The sequence below is a fragment of the Pinus tabuliformis genome, chromosome 9, assembly GCF_031772625.1.
Source record: "Pinus tabuliformis cultivar Carrire ecotype Pingquan chromosome 9, CPIR1, whole genome shotgun sequence".
NCBI classification, from domain to species: Eukaryota; Viridiplantae; Streptophyta; class Pinopsida; order Pinales; family Pinaceae; genus Pinus; species Pinus tabuliformis.
Window position 1 is genome coordinate 1,180,624,506 of NC_142307.1, and position 18,390 is coordinate 1,180,642,895.

Below are 18,390 nucleotides of genomic sequence, written 5' to 3' on the forward strand. Positions count from 1 at the left end.
ATCAACCTTAACAATTTTCCCCTGATGAGGAAAGCAAAGGACTCGAAATACAGTTGAAATGATGACATCCATTTCATAAATCAAATTCTGTCCTAAGAGGAGATTGTAATCTTGGTTGGCATCAACAATTTCTACTTCGATGTTAACAACCTTTCCTCCAACACATATAAGAAAGGTTAGGATAATCCTATGTGGCCTATGAGAATGACCATCAAATGTTGTCAAGAGTGTGGGTGAAGGAATAGCCGAAGGTGATCCAATGGCCTTCCAGCATGACATCAACATCACGCACGTGGAAGCTCCCTCATCTATAACTATCCGAAAAATGTTGGTTTTCCAGTAAGTAGACTTTATCTGGAAAGCCATATGATGAGGAAGTCTCCTTTTGACATTATGCATATCAAAAGTGAGAGCTAAAGAATTATTTGGATCCACTACCCCCATTGCCGAAAGAAAAGCACTTCTTTTAGCAGGACACGACTAGAGTACCTCTAAAGCAGACATCACGCATGGACTCTGGGCCAGATCTTCTACAATGGGGTAGTTCTGGGCTGCCCTAACATTAGGGTTAATAGTAGCGCATTTGGCGGGACCTTTCGGAATCCAAGGTATAGACTCTACAGAGGGTCACTCAATAAGAAGTGGATCCGTAGCTCCAAGAAAATATTTATCCTTGGATGTTTCAGCTTCACCATAATCACATGACCGTGTGGCCACATTGACATGAGAACCCATCATGAAAACATTTTAGGAATTGTCACCCTCCTGGTTGCCCCCTGCAGAGGTACCAAGGTTTGAATTCGTGCTAACAAGCAACTGTTGCCCTTGGGGGAAAGGGTTAGTTAAGATAGCTTGGGAGCTAGAGGATCCTTGCTGCATTAACAAGCGCTAATCATCTTGAATTTTTGGGTAGAGATTAGTCAAATGGTCTCCACTACATAACTTGCATGGAAACTTAGCTTTCTTCTTAGACTCATTACCACCCTCACCAACATTCTTTCTGGGCTTATTCGCATTATCCTTCCCATCTTGATTCTTCTTTTTACCTCGTCCCTTCTTCTTCCCATCATAATTTTGATTTCCTTTGGGGTTAAAAGCCTGAACGATGTTTATGGAAGAAGGTTGACAAGGTGCAGTAGTAGACAGTGCAACCTGATTGGAAGAAGCAATTGGTATGGATAACTGCTACAATTGGCTCAGAAGGTTCACCGCATTCGCATCAATCGATCCAAAAATACCGTTAGCATGTGGGCCTGGCTTCAGTTTGGATACATCAACCATGGATATAGGAGCATCAGGCAAGATCTTCTGAAGGGTCCCAGACTGAGGATATATCAGTTTTAACTGTTGGGCGTGAAAGATAGCCTACTCTTCGGAATATACTCCAGACATAGAAACATCCTTGGAGATCTTAGGTTATAATGATTTTAAAAACCATTCGAGATGGAATTCAGGTGGAATTTTAGCTTTGATGAGTCTCTTTCTCTATCTCCATTCCCGAATATGATCAGAAATGTGAGTGGTTGTGTCTTGATGAAAATTGGCTAGAAGTTCAGTTCTGACTTCGTAATGGACAGAGAACTGAAAATGGTTTAAGAAAATGTTAGGCAAATCGGCGAAAGATGTAAAGGTGCCCCTTGGTAACTCTATATACCACTTAGCTACATTACCAGTTAAGGTGCGTTGAAATAGTCTCAACCTAATCGAATCATCAATGAGGGAGTTCGATGAGCACCATAAGTGGAATGTCATTACATGGTCGCCCGGGTCTTCCCCACTCTTCTCTTCGAATTTCGGGATATCTGATGGAAGTTTGGTTGGGACCGGAGGCCAATTTGGATTGTATCTAATTGGATCGTTCGTTAACTTAGTCAAGTCTGACAAATTGAGTGTGGCTAGAAACGGAAGTCTCGGAGGACCTTGGGGATTCCACCGAGATTGGACGGGGTTCCTGAAAGTCTGAAAAGAATGGCCTGGATTTTGAAAGGCACCGGTTGCCCAAAGTAACCAGTAGAACCTGCTGAACCAAAAGGTGACCCTTTTGATCCACCAAAACTTGGAGTTTGACCAACTCCAGCCGAAACACCTCTGTAACCGACAAATTTTCCCCCTAATGAATTATTGTACGGAGTGAACAACCCTTGGTAAGGGTTCCAAGCATTAGCTAAGGGTAGAAAAATTTGAAATGAACTGATCGAGGAGTACGGCATATTCCCTTATTGTCCGAAAAATAGATTCCTAGCTCCTGTGCCACTAACCGCAGGATTAGTCCAACCCTGAAAGGGATTGCTGCCTTGACTTGTGAAAGGAAAAGGCATAGGTCCTACCGTCAGATTAGAATGTGGTATGCGACCACTTCCAAAAGGAAAACCCTAAAAATATGCCAATCCACTCATCATGGATGTGGAGGTAGTTAATGGTACACTTAATGGAACTGAAGGAATACCTTGAGAAGGTATACCAAAAGGGAAAAATCCAAAACTGGATGCATCCACTTGGGAACTTCCACTCATCGAAGAAATGGAAGTATACCCAAACAAGGATGTGCTAGCAGTATACCCAAATAAATATGTAGATGGGATGGAAATGGTTCCTCCCCCTTGTACTGATATAGGAATCTACATACTCGTAGCACTCGTCCTGGATGTCATGCTTCCAACAGTGGTCATTGAAGGGATGTGCATGTATGGACCTAGATTTGAAGATCTATGTGTCGGAGTCCCAACGTATAACACTACATTCGGATGATCAGAAGGCAAAGGAGAATTTGGAGCTGATAACGGCTTTGACAGTTCTTATACCTAAATATTATCTTCTGACTCGAAGAGGAATTAAGAAATAACTGGGGTGTTCCTCTCTGGCTCTATGGTAGTACCAGGCCTATCTTGTACACTACTACCCCCAAGCGGAGGATCAATCCCTGATGCATCAGCTACCACTAGGTGAAACCCACTAGCAGTATCGCCCCTACACCTTCTAGAAGAAGGCTCTGGACTTGTAGGTGAAAGCCCATAAAGTCTACGAGACCGTCTAAGCGAGCCACTTTGAATTTTTAAATAAGATCTACTTAAAGACTCAAGAAAATTGAAAGCTAGGCTGACTAGGAGCATAGAACACACACTAAAAATGTCCCTAAAAGAATTCAGCAGTTAAACAACTTCCAAGTATTTCCACTCTGGGTGATTAGGACCAGACAACAAAATACAAGAAAGTGAATAATAAGGGCCTTTCGAAAATAAAATGGGGTAATTACGCCCCAGGTCTACTAGCGAAGGTAGCAGAGGAAGTTACGCTGACCTCCAAAAAACATCATTTGCTAGTGCAAGCCCCCAAGATTCACAAGGGTGCCCTCCAGAAGTACCGCTGAAAGTGATGCAATGTTGACCTCAGGTGCCACGGGATTCCCCTCGGTAGCCACCTGTGTAGATCCCTAGGATAGGCAACTAAATATACCAACTCGTATCAGAAGTCAGGCGGAACAGTCATGAGGTAAGATCCGACAAGTAAGAGAGGGGGTATCTCTTGTCCTTATCTTCAAAAACCCTCGTGTTTAACTCCTAGAAATGGAGCTTTCCTAGTCTCCCTAACACTATTGGATTTTCACTCTCTATTCAAACTTCTACTTTTGACAATTTAGAGTGACCTTGGAGTGTTTACTTTCCTCTCGCCTAATCAAAGGCCCTAAATAACCTAAAACTTGTTGGTGTACTTATTGACAATATAAAAAGTTCTAGTTTAGTTTATTAGCGCTTGATTTTAAGTGGCCGTTCTTTTTAAGTCAAAGGGACAATACGGAAGTGAAACTGATGGTGTTCGTTGACGCAAAAGAAATTAATGGAAAACTAACTTATATGCAATGCACTTGTTTTTTCTTTGATAAAAAGCAACTTCTACTTGGGTTCTAAGAAATTTCTATTAAAGCAATAAACTTTTTCTTTTTCTTTTCTTGCAACAGACTTCGCACTCACAAAAACTAAAAAACTATTGATGCTCTAATGATAAGAAACTACTTAATGCAAAGTGTACATGATGATGCAAAAATTCTAGATTACTCTAAAAAGAAAATGAAAGTAATTTGTTTTATAATCCAACTTAAGTGTTTTGAAAGGAATAATAATTTGAACACAAAATCTTTCCCGAAACAAGAAGGACTAAACACAAAGATCCCAAATCACTCTCAAAAACCCAAAAGAAACCAAACACAAAATTCGGCAAAGAAAGCAAAAACAATGTTTTTGAAGGACTTTTCTTTTTCAAAGAAGTAATAAAAGCAAATTTTCAAAAGTACTCAAAATGCTACCAAAGACTCAAATATCAAAAGCAAATCACAAGGAAACTTTGCAAGTTGTCAATCCGACACGAATGAAAACTTAACAAAATAGATGTTTCAAGATGCACTAAATGATCCAAAAGTAGCAAAAAGAGGTTTAAGGCACTGATCAAGAAATCAGGAAAAGCACACTTTCAAATTTTTCAACAACAACTTTCAAAAAGCAAGAAGAAGTGAATGGCCACAAACTTAATGGGAAGCAAAGCAAGCAAACCATAAAAATGAAGTTTGACACAAAGATTGCAAGCAATCTTCTGTTCTAGAAAACTAGAACAATTAAGAGCCTGTACAATAAGCCTTGTGTGTTCAAACACAAATATTCACACTCACTATAAACAAACTGAGACCAAAAAATCTTCAAAGCAGGAGAGAACTTGAAATAGTAGGCTCGTTGAAAAACTAAAATCTGAAAACAGAAACTGACCACTCAAGAAGCACACAGGCCAAGAAACAAATCTTTCCAGATAAAAAGACTTGAAAAAATGATTCAAAACAAATGTATACGTGATTGTGTCTCTACACAGTTGTGTGTACACACGTTTCATCCGAAAGAAACCCACGTTACGCGGCTTAAGTTCAGAGAAACTAGCGTGTATATGCTTCTGTAACCCAACAAAGGTGTGTATATAAAATTTTACAAGAAAAAACAAAAATGAGGCCTGATGAAAAGGATCATTCTTGAAGTCTGAGTTCCTACAGGAGCAGACAATACAATCATAGCAAGAAAACTGAAAGTTGAGCCCTGATTAGCACTAAATAACCCTAACTAGGAACAACAAGATTGTTGTCCCCAGCGGAGTCGCCAATTTTGTTAAGGGATAAAGTCCCCTAGGGCTTTGGGTCAGAACCCTAGCTGAGCAGGAGTAATCTACAGCAAGAAAAAAGAGAATAACTCAGGAAAAATGCTTAAATGAGCAAACTATGCAAGGATGTACATACCCGGGGGTCCTTCTTTCGGGTAATTCCAGCCAGGGTTCAAACCCTCTGCAACTCCTCATGTTATTTGAACCTGCAAAACAACCAATTCAAAGACACACAACAGCATATAGATAAAGAATCATAGTGAAATCAACTTTATAGCATATAAGTAGATGGTTAGTTATACATTGAAGTAGTCATTCATACATAAACCATAACAATAACATCAAATGCATGAACAACGTTGATATTAGGAACAAGACAATGTTTCTTTTATTGCAAATAACTATAATCAATACATAAAAAGAGTTCACCTGAGTCTTCCTCTTCCGGCTCCAAGCGGAACAGTCCTCCAGGTTCATCCAGTCCTGGTCTTCAAAAGGCTCCTTCCATAACCAACACAAGGATATCTCCCACAAGTGAAAGGATATCAACTCTCAAGGAAACAAGGGTTTCCTGAACTTGGGGAAGTGCTTGAAGCATAGGGATCTTCAAACTTGATTAGGGGATAATCTCAGTAGAGTAATTCTCTATTTTCTCTCCTCCTTAAGGTCTTCCCATTGAAGTCTTTTTATACTTCTCCCAAAGTAGTTTTTTAGTTGGTAAATAGTTGGGCCATGGGCACTCATAGTTACTCAACAGGTAAAACCCGTGATCTCCGCTCATAGTTAAGGAAATTTTAATTTTTTAAGTGTTTTAACGCATATACGTGGGTTGGGTATACACTGACCCGCATGTACACACTTTTAATATAGGGCAAAGTCGCGTATAGGGAGTAAAACACTGTTTTTTGAATGTTTGGACCAAGTCTGGAAGGAGGGGTTGCCCTAGGCCATAAACCAAGCTTCACAAATACATAAGGTGGTATTTGGAGCTATAACGGACCAGCCTGGGGACATTTTGCGGATAACAGAACAAGACATAAAGTTATGTGGACTTGCTTTTACTGGCCTACATTATTCAAGGATGCACATGCTTATGCCCATAAGTTTCTGGTCTATTAGAGGTGTGGCGGTAGAAACAAGAAGTCACCCATCCCATTGTAGCTTATCGCAGTGGAAGAACCTTTTCAATAGTGTGGCCTCGTTATTATTGGAGAAATATTTCCACATTCATCAAAGAAAAACTACTATATTATCACTAGCACAGACTACTTTTTCTATGTATAGAAGAAATTCCACTCAAACAGGTGAATGATCAGGAAGGCACAAATTTCCTTCAGCAAAATATCATTTCCAGGTTCGACATTCCAACTTCACTTGTTTCCGATAATGAAGCATTATTTTCATTGCTAATTATTTGTGATTTTGCATTGGAAAATGGTATTGCATTGAAACATTCAACTAATTTGTATCCACAAGGGAATAGTCTTGCTGAATCCACAAATAAAAACATCATATGTATTATCAAAAAGACCATGTTCTCTGAGCAGCAAAATTGGCACTCTGTTTTGGTAAATTATTTATGGGCTTACTGAGTCACGTCAAAGCACTCTCTAAGCACATCCCCTTACTTCTTGGTATACAAAAAATAAGCCATCCTCCCTCCCAATGTCTACTTTCCATCTCTCTAATTGTCGCAAGAATCCCAAAGTAAACCATGTTTATTAGTGCAGTGTAGGATGGATACCATTCACAAATTAGAGGAGGAAATTTTGAAAGTAAAAGAAAAAAATTTAACTTCATCAGAGTCGTATCAAGATGTGGTTCGACAAGAAGTATGCGGGGAAGAAAAAATTCAATGTGGGTGACTTAGTATTAAAGAGGTATAAAGCCCATGAGGACAAAGAAAAACACACTAAGTTTCAATCCTTGTGGATTGGACCATTCACAATCCATGAAAATATTGGCCAGCACACTTGTCGTCTTCAATCACTTGATGGGAATATTGACTCTCTCACTATTAATGGACAAGAATTAAAAAGAAAGAGACTTTAACAAAATTTTTTGAAGAGGCAATCACAATTGAAAAGAATTGCATGCGATTAGAGTCATTGTAGATGATGAATAAACCAAAGACTCCAAATCCACATGTAAAAGGTATCAAGCCTCTATAAGTAAGGCCAAACAAAAATAAATTTTTGATCTTGAAAGCTTGATCCATACTATCAAGGCACTTTTAAACAAGCTCGAAGAGCTGAAACAAAGGTTCAGTGAGACCACCATGAGTAGAAAACCTCCCAAATTCAACCTATTTAGAGGGATTGCAAATTCTGGCAGTAGTAGCAACCAACTGACTAAGTCTGCATATAGCTCGAACATTGTATTTAATATTGAAAGTATGGCCATACACCAATACTTTTCATATCATCAAGAATATCATTCCAAGAAATCGCGCACACAATTGAATCATGCCATGAAGGTTCTTGATACATATTTTGTTCATGTAGTACATGCTGATGAGCAGATCAAGCCTACAGAAGAAAATAAAGAAGTTGTTACAACCAAAGAGACTCCAAGTGTGGGGCACACAGTAAAGATTTTCAAATGCATACTCACATCCCAAAAGAGCATGGTCGATAAACAATTCCCAAGTGATGTTCTGACCCAAAAGCAGACCAATCGGTGTAATATGAGAAGCCAAGGGTCGGCCACTGATCTAGTGTTGATGAAGTAGAAATTCAAAGAAAATATGTTAAGAAAGATTAGTCCACCCATTATCTCAACACAAAAAACTCACAGAAAGTATGGGAACACAACTACAACGAAAATTGCTTCCATAAGCAGTAAGAGTAAGACCATCATTCTGAAAGTCACAAACCAAGTCATGACCCCAAACACTTTGACAATCATTCCCACTATAGATTAAAAAATAGTTTAATACATGAAGAAGGTTCATGTGAACATCTGCATGTTTGAACTAATAAAGACCATGCGCTAGCGAGATATCCTCTTATGCACACTTGGGCAGTCCATAACAGGTAATGATGCTTCTTCACATAAGGGATCTGGTATGTCCTATGGTTCTGTTGTAGTGGCTACAACCACCCTCTAAAATTTTTCCTTAGATTCATTTTGGAGCCTCCCTACAACTATCCTTAGTTGTTGGCTTGAAGGGGCCTGACCCAAGTTTAGCATTAGTTAGCCAAACAAATCCCTACACTACTGGCCCTTTCAGCATTAGCCCATGGAGCACAGACTGAAGTCTCACTCGAAGCAGTATGGAGGGATGCTGGAACCAAGTTTCCGCACCTTTGAGATGGATGCGATGTCAATTTGTTACGGCTATACCTTCCCTCACGCAGGTTTCTTAGCCCTCTATTCCACCATTTAGTATCTCCGTGAAAGGTACAATTGGTTTTCACACAACCCTAACCTGTGGCTTAGGGACTTTCGCGCTACTAGGGAAACGAACTGCAATATATCCCAAACTAGGCTAAGTGTTTTACTTATCGTATTAACCGATCTTAGTTAGCTTCGCGTAAACAGATGTTCTTACTTGCATTTACTTAATCAACACATTTACATACATTCGTGCATCATATAAGCTTTATAAGTCAAATTCATACCTAACATAACAAGATGCATAAATAGGAAATAAAGACGTAGAAATTGTAGAATATTTCTCTTTATTGATAATTCCAGAAGATTACAGAATCGACCCACCCTACACACTCAGCTGCAGGGGTCTGCGCATTCAGCTGCAAACTTGTAGGCCTCTACGCACCTAGCTGCAGAGCCTCTACCTACGCTAAAACCCAAACTTAGACTTCTACTACAAAGCTATCTCTCATACATCATATCTTTTTTATTCATATTCTCTTAACTAGTTAGAGCTTAGCTCTTGTTATACAATCCCATGGACCATGGACCATGGGTAGATCTCTTACAGCGGACATTACATTTCCAAAATAAGGGCAGACAACCCTATGACTCTTTAACACCTATGCACTCTGCGACCACAAAATGCGGAGTCTTTACCCTTGGATAACAAAATTTGACCAAAATATGGGCTTTTAGACCCAAAACTACCCTTTGGCGATCTCACGCCCAATAGGCCCCCAACACAAACATCGTGTCTCGTCCTCGAGTCACTCTATAGGTGTGGAGATCTTAACGCAAAGGCCTCCTAGCTCTGTTTGGATGACTGCAACCTCGGCAGTGCACTGAGTATCCACCTGCTGGACTTCTTCCACTCATTTCTTGGTGACTGTCATTGAACTACTACCCTAAATCTTCTACTGAGTTGCCTGCAGTGTCACAAGATTTATTTCATTAGAAGTTGTGATCGTATATTCCTCGTCTATCTATGGTTGTAGGCATTCTTTTACGACCTCTTTTTGTGCCGAGCAACATCCACCTATTCCTTAAGTGCCTTTTCCTCCTACATCCATGCAAGCCTCTGTGTGAGGGCGATCATTTTCGTTGTCCCTTTGACCTCTTCATATCATTGTTGTAGCTCATGCGCCTCTATCTTCAGGCTCTCTACATTCGGATCCTCCTGCAGGGTGGTCACGACTTTGAATGATTGTTCAAAAATTTGCGTGTAGTTTGTTATTGCACTATCAATCACTGCTATTGTTGTTGTAACAATGGTGGCATGATGTTCCCTAAATTCTGATGGAGTTGAAGGCTGAGCCTTCAACTACAATTTTGTGATCTACAAGTTCAGGTCTAGATGAATCCTGGCCATCTTTTTTTGAGTGTCGTGCACCCCTGTGGCCAACTTGCGGACGCGCATCTCAACCAGTTCTTCTGCCTGAATGTCCAACTGCGGGACAATTTGGCAAGCTTCCTCCACTACCTGCATGATTTTCTTATTTTTTTCTATTACCTCGTTGCGCTGGAGGCCCAACTTCTTGATATTGATGTACTGCTCGCTCATCACCTGTAGAGCATGACTCTCCCTGACCCTAAGTTCCACGGTGACTCCATCCTGCAAGAGATGGAGCATCTCTCAAGGGAGCGTGGCCATATTAAATCCCGCCCCTTTTAGGCTGCTAACCATCAACCTGTCGGTCTCATTTTCTGTAGTAAGTGCCCCATATGGTAGCAGTTTCGCATTGGTTACCCTTGTACGCAACATCTCCTCGGCAACTGAAGTGTCGATCACAAAGCTGGTGGACACTGTGCTAGCCTATGGAGTGCTAACCTGCAACTCCTGTAGCTCTGTCTAGAGAGCCCCTAAGACCAATTGCTGCTGCTTTTCGAAATGTTGGAGGGCCTTCGCGGTGACATCCCTCACTGTTTCTCCAATATCATGCAGATCCCCCTCAGTGAGGGTGATTGGGTCCAAGGATGTCTTTGAAGCCTTAGCTTTTTTTCATGATGCTACCTTCTCTTGCAGTCGTTGACGCTTGATTTTGGTGAATGTCATCTACGGGTCCATGCCACCTTGTTCTGTCGGCTCCTCTATTTCGGCCTCAGCCCCAGGTGAAGGTGTCTTCTATCCTTCGTGCTCTTCTCCTCCTGTCTTCTGTTGTTCCACCAATTTTGCAGCGTCGTGTGTTGCCTAGGCCTTAGCCTTTGCTTCCTCTTTCCTGTTCTTCTTAGCCAACTATGCCATTCAGAGCTTTCTTTCCCCCTTCTTACGTTGTGCAATGGGCTTGTCCATTTCCACTGCGGAACCTACTGGAGAACGCCACTCCAGCGGCGCCAAGACTCGAGGATTGCAAAAATAACATCATCAGTCGCCAGATATGGTAAGTTATTCCATGTCTTCATGGGGTCCTTCCATGCCCTGATAAAGACATGGTGGAAATCTTCTTTGAACTCTGGAAACTAGCATATACTTTGGGCGACAATCATGGCTTGTGATTGATCCCCATCTGGATATTCATCTCCATCAAGATCCAAAAGATCTTTCTTTCTTTTATGCATTGCATGTCCTTGGTTGCTCGCAACAAAGCATACCTTGCTACCTCTAGAAGGTCCAGCATGACCGAAGGGAATTGGCTGTCTTCTGGTAGCTCCCATGCCACCAGTACGATCAACAGAAAGAGCCACATGTAGTGAAACCTCTTGCCCTACTCCTATGCCTCGCGACAATTCGTAAGGAAATCGCTGCATGGATAATTCACCCAGTTGAACTAGACTCCTTCAGCACATTGGGCCACTAGTGCAATCACAAGCATGGGCACTTCATCTACACGACAATTCTGCATCACCTTGCCAGGTAAAATTTGTGTTGCTACCTTGACTGTAGGGTTGTTAATGCTGGAGATGGCATATCCCCGCTTCTTCTTCTCCAACTTGAATTTTATCTTCATAGGTTCCGTGAGGGCCAACTCACCACCTTTTCCTTCTGATAGATTGGCTAGATCCTCCCCTGAGTAAGGTAGTCATGTGATTTGATGGATCAAGTGGTTCGTGATGGGAATGGGCTCCTCCATCCACAAACACCCATCATGCACCAAGCAGAGCAATTGCCTGATGACGAAGACGGTCACTAGGGTGCGGTGGTAATGCGGCACCCAGAGCAGGTTGAGCAACCCAGCTTTCTCTACACCCTTGAGCCATGTCCGGGCCTCCAATTCAATCGTTCCAGTAGTCGCATCAATCCATCAGTGTATTAGCTTCTTAGTCGCTAAATGCGAGAATTTCGCGTGATCTGCGAGGTCCCAATCTTCAAACTTTAGTACAGGAACCCACCCTAAGTGTGGCCCCTAAAAAAAATATCATATGGGAGCAATGGTGTTTTTAGGGAGCTCTTTCTCTCATCTATGTCCTTCGGCACCTTAAATTTTCCCTAGGGAGAGGAACATATTCAGGTAACTGAGTAATAGGGTCTACACCCTGGGTTTCAACTTCCATTTCCAAGTCCTCCTCATTGCCAAGATTTCTTCAGATTCTTCCTTGTTTTCCTCCAGATTAATGACCTTTCCCTTTTCCTAGTGAGCTTGGTCCTCTATGGGTTTCTTGGTGAGATGGACACTCAGATCATAGTCTGCTTATCCTTCTTTGGTCTTGGTGTTCTGGGTGATTTACGGACTTCAACTATCACTCTGGCATTCTCTGGGGCAGCTTATACTACCTCAATTTCCTGTGCGGCTTCCTCGAGTGTTGACATCATTCTATTTAGAGGTCCTGCGTCTCCTTCGGCAATCTCTCAAATGCTGAACTTGCTCTCAAAGCCTCAAAGTTCGCACGGTCCATACACACTTGATAGCACAACAACTGAATTTTCAAAATGCTAAGTGTTTTTCACTGGATAGCCACTTGTAATTTATAGGGCCTTTTGAATTCAAATCCAACCGTTCCCCCCACATTCAGCCCATTAATGCTAGATTGGTGGTAGATTTTCAAGAATCTAATCCATAAAGTTCACTTTAAATTCCTATCACCAGCTCCATTTGGCCATAATTCGACCATCAAATCGTGAACAGTGACTTTAACGGTCACTTTTTGGTGGACCTGCACGCTATTTCCATGAGTAGCGCAGCTGCCTTCGCGTTGTTGCGGACCCTATGACACTTCGCTGCTTCGCACAATCTTGAAATCACACAGCTCCCCAACCCGAGTAGTGTAGTTTATAGTCCCGTGCCTCCTTTCAACTACCTGGAGTGCTAAGACTATGCTACTTTCATTTAGTCACATGGTTGGACCGTCGGTGTATGGCTTCAAGCGACTACCATTCACCTTTCATGGGAAAGGTTCTCCATTTAACTTGACCAGTTGTACCACGCCACCATCGGTAATCTCCTTGGTAACATACACCGTAACCAGTGCATCCTTAATTTTCTAGGGAATTTATCAAACTTTCTATCATACAACAAAACCAGATCGTTTACCTTGAATTTGCACAACTTGATGTGTCGATCGTGCCATGACTTTTCACGTTGCTTTTGGACCTAGTGGTGGAATCTTGCCAAAAATATTTCTTCTTAGAGCTCATTTAGTTGTGCGAGCCTCTCTTCCAGGGCTCCACGATCTATCATACCTATGATCATTGCTATGTGAAAAGCAGGTACGATGTATTCCCTAAGAATTACGGCTTCCACACCATAGACAAGCCTAAAAGGGTTTTGTCTCGTCAACTTTTTGCATGTTGTTCCATAAGCCCACAATACTGCAAGTATGCATAGGTATCAATCACTTTGTTGAGCAATAAAAACCTTGGTCATCATGTTTTCAAGAACTTTGTTGAATGCCTCCACTGTCTTGTTAACCTGTGCGTGATAAGGTGTGCTCTTTTGGTGATACACTTGAAATTCCTCCGTTAGTGCGTTGATTGTCTCATTCAGGAAGTGCATACCACGATCACTCATCAAGATCCTAGGACATCCAAATCGCATCAGTACATGTTCAAATGGGAACTTCATGGCAGTGGCACCCGTGCAATCCTTCACCGGCTATGCTTCTACCCAACGAGTCAAGTACTCCGCCGCAGTGATAATGTACCTCGCTCTTGTGTTCCATTATGGCTGAATGGGTCCTACAAAATATATTGCCCATTTTTCGAAGGGTTGCAATGTCAATTTTGGATTCAAAGGAATTTCATCCCTCCACGAAGGCCTGCCTTTTCTTTAACATACATCACACGCCTTGGAGTATTGTTTTGAATCCTGATGCAGGGTTGGGCACCACAACCTGACGCGTAGAATCTCTTGCGCAGTTTCTCTCCCTGCATAATGTCCTCCCGCAGTGCCCCCACGAGTGTTCGTGAGGATGATGCTTCATTTGAACTCAGGTACATACCTTCGCAGTATCTCATTAGTCCCCATCTTGTATAGATTCCCAACAATGATAGAGAAATCTGTCATGTACACCACTAATTCCTTCTTTTGCTGGATAGAGTATCCTTTCGGTGCAGTTCCTATTGTTAGGAAGTGTATTATATCCTCAAAATGACCATCTACGACACGCACAACAAAGTGTTGCACGTCAAGAAATCCTTCTTCCAAGATAGTAGGTTCCTCCGCTATTTCGATGTGCGACAGATGATATGATCCTGCATTCAATTGTCTAGGCTTCACAACAACTTTGAAGTCATACTCTTGGAACAATAAGAGCCATCTGTAGATTCGCCCCCCCCAACACAAGGTTATTGACCAAGTACTTTAGAGTGGAGTGATCCGTATACATCCTAAAGTGACCTCCTAGCAAGTAGTGTCAGTACTTCTGGAGTACATACACCATAGCTAGCCCCTCGTGTTCAGTGGTAGAGTAGTTCTTTTCTTCTTTGGATAATCTATGACTTGCGAATGCGATAGGGTGGTCCAAGCCTTCTCTGCCATCTTGTGTTAGTACTGCCCACAACTCTATACATGACGCTTCGGCATCTACGTGAAACTCTTTCTTCCAGTTTGGGAAGACTAGAATTGGCAAAGTAACCATCTTTTCTTTCAATATATCCAAGATTTTCTTACAGTCATTGTTTTAGCAGAACATGACATCCTTCTTCAACAATTTTTCCATCGGCGAGGTGATCTAGGCATAGCTTTTGATAAACTTTCTATAACATCCCATATGTCCTAGAGTAGCACGCAGTTGTTTCACATTCCTTAGCACTTCCAAGTTCAAAATCACCATGATCTTCGCGGGGTCTACGATCAGCCCTTGTCTTCAAACCACATGCCAAAATAGGTTCCCAAAAGGAATGCAAAACAGACACTTCTTGAGGTTGATCACAATCTGGTATCTTCAACAGGTATCTAGCATCAAGCGCAAGCTCGCTACATGGTGCTTAACCAACCCAAATATAGTCTAGTCATCAAAATACACCTCCACGAACTTATGAATAAATTCCTTTAATGTCGCAAAAACCACGTGTGAAAATATAGCAGGCACATTCTTCAACCAAAACGGCATTACAGTATATTGAAAGCAACCCCACTCAGTCGTGAAGGTTGTCTTGCTCCTATCCTCCGGCGCGATTTTGATTTGGTGGTACCCAGAGAACCCATCAGTGAAGGAGTATGCTTCCTAGCCACCTACATTTTCCAACACTTCATCCATGAATGGAGTTGGGAAAGGATCATGCACACAAGTGTCATTTAGTTTTCTGAGATCCACGCATATCCTTATCTCATCCTTCTGCTTCTTCTCTTGCACCACCATTGGGCTTACCCAATCAGATTCTTCCACAGGCTCAATGATGCCTGCTGCTAGCATTTTGTCTAGCTCTAAGTGGACCTTCTCCTTTTATTTGGGATTTAGGTGGTAAGGCCCTCTACTTAATTGGCTTTGTGTCAGGTTTTAACGTGATCTTCATCACTCCTAGATCTCTGATTATCCCTTTCAAATCTGTAAAATTGGTAGGGAATAAGTCCTGGTATCCTAGAGTAATCCAGTGACCTTATCCACCGTTGTGTCATCCCAGTGGTCTCCAATCTTCACAAATTTGGGTTCTTCCTCCGTATCAATGTTCACATATTTAGTTTTCACCGATGCAGTTATATCAGGGTTCTCAATCTGTGGTCCTTGAACCTCGCTGTGGCCTTCTATTTCTAGAATGTTGATCTTCCACAAATCCTCATCCTTATCTTCGGTAGTTACATTATAACACTCGAGCGTGTGACTCAGCTGGGTAGCTCATTCAGGCTGAATCATATCTAAAGGATCCTATGGTAGCCTAAAGATGGTTGCTTTCACTTCTTGCAGCACTTCATCAATACTGTCAAACCCGTCCTCAAAACTGAATGTCATCATTAATCCTTTGCGCAAGATATCCCATTCACCTCTCCCATGGCGGAGCTCTATTTCTATATACCAATTCATAGGGATAACATCTAGGGTATTCCAGAACAAGTGCACCCACTCAGGTTGTGGATTTTACCCATAGGTTTGCGTCCATTTGACCAGATGTGCGCGCGGATCATCCTGCCCATCATACTTGTTAGGCAGTCGCATCTTAGGCTTCCCAAATCGTGCTCTCATCATTTTCCTACATTTGCGCCAATCATCAAAGCTTCTCTTTTTCATACCCCACCATCTTGCGGGCGTAGCGTGTAGTGCCTAGTCCAAGGCTTGTAAGTGTTGCTTTTCTGGAACCTCTCTTTGAAATGCATCCAAAAAGGTATCTACCTCATTTAGACCATCATAAATAGGCATATTTCTTACCTCTAATGAAAGATAGTGCAACGATCGGGTTGTAATGTTTGAATTTAGCGTAGTTACTTCATGTAAACGATTATGCTAGTGTTCTATTTCTTCATCGGAGTCCGAAGTGCAGGAAATCTCACGATCCCATCTAATCCGTCCATCCGCGGTGGGAATCACCTAGTCTTGGTCTCACACTGTTATCTTATAGATGCAGTCCAAGTCATCATCACTCTCATAAACGCAGACTGGTTCTGTATAGTGCGATCCTTCAGTAGGATCCAGGGGTATTATTACGCGCAATGATTTCTTCTCAAAGATCATCTTGCGCTTCTTCAGATTGATTACCCCGTTCATATCAGTAGCCCAGACAATTCCCAAGAGTGCAGGGTAAGGATTGCTATCATATACTATCTCTATTACTTCAAAATCTGCCAGCGCGCTCGCTCCCTCAATATCCACAGTCACCCCCTACAACCACTCTATGGGTATGATTTTCTGTCGATTCGCCATCCTTAGCTGAATCGGAGGTCATTGCAATGCAAGTCTCCCCATTCACTCCCAAGTCTGTTTTGGTAGAACATTCGCATCTGACCCCAAATCCAGAATGACTTGATCCATTTCATATTCTCATATATGCGCGGTGAGTCTCATTTCGCGCCCTATCCTTATCTTATGCTTACCAATCTTTCGTACTATGCATGGTTCACCTAGTGTGGTTCTAGCGCATCTATTGATGAGCTATTGTAACCCTTTCACAGCCTTACTGTCACGCAGTAACTTCATACAGGTTTCCAGGAAAGTTGTGAGCATAGAGGGGTCCATCTCTGGCTCAAGCTTATCCTTGCTTCCTGAATTAGAGGCCTCAGTGAAGCTCTTTTTAGCTTCCAAGAACGCTTCCCAAGCACGCTCCAAATCAAACTCAGCCTCTTTCATCGGGGCCTTGCAAACCCATGTACTGTCTTCTAGCGATTTCCCCTTGTCATCTCTTGTCATGATTCCACTCCGGAGCACTATATTTACATTTGGATCTTCCTCACGTGGCTCCTACCTCATCATTTGCAGGTTCTGAGTTGGGGGAGGCGGTAGCACCCCTTTTTCACATATCCTAGCTATCAGCGTAGGACAGTATTTTGTTTCATGATCAAACAACATGCAATACTTGCATGACGGACGCGTTGGATTAGTGCAATCGCTGGCATAGTGTCCTAGTCCTTTGCAATTATAGCAAATCAATTGTCCTCGACCTCTACCAGGTCCTCCTCCACCTCGGCCTCGTCTGCGCCCCTAAAATCCTATCCGCGCCATCCCTGAATTCTGGTCAAGGGGCCGTGTTTCGGCCTGAACCCTGTAGGCAGGAGTTCTATCCATCATCAATTCATAGCTCCTGCAAGTACGTGCATCATGTCCTACTAAACTACAAAAGTTTCAAAACATCTGTTGCGGTGCTTACACATACTTCTGTAGCAAGTGACAGTTATATGTAGCATGCTTTCTAGCTACCTGACAGATAACACACCATAAAGAAGGCGCCGCGCTAGGTCCTATTTGAGCTTCCATCCTTAAAGGCATCGGTCCTCCTGCTACAAGGTAATTTGCAAAGATTGGGCAATGGTCTTTGTCATGACCCTGACTCTTACATTTCAAGTGCCATACCTCCTCACGTATCTCTAATCGAACTATCCTGTAATGCTCCAGACTTTGAATCTCAAGGAATAGATTCTTTCGCTGCGCATGAATCCGATGAACTCAATTAGGATCCTGCATCAAAGTCTCATGTAGTCTCATGGAAATCTCCAAGGCCTATGCTTGAGTTGTTATCTTCTGCTGCGACATCGCACTCCTTAAGTGTGGTAGTAGAGAAGCCACAAACCACTCACGATGTTGTCCATCTGTCAAATTCATGTTGGCTTCGCGAATTGTACATTTCAGCCTCTGATCCAGTTCCCAAGGCATATCACCTGGTTGCATCACGATCTCTTTGAATCCCACAATTGACTACGCCTCAGACTTAGGCCTTCTAAATTCCCTATTTAGTGTTGCTTGGATGTCTGCTATTCCAGCATTCGGGTTATCATTAGAGTACTTAATATACCAGGATAGCACGCGATCTTGTAGAGCACTAACCAGCGTCGCTTTCTTTATATGATCATCTGTAACACC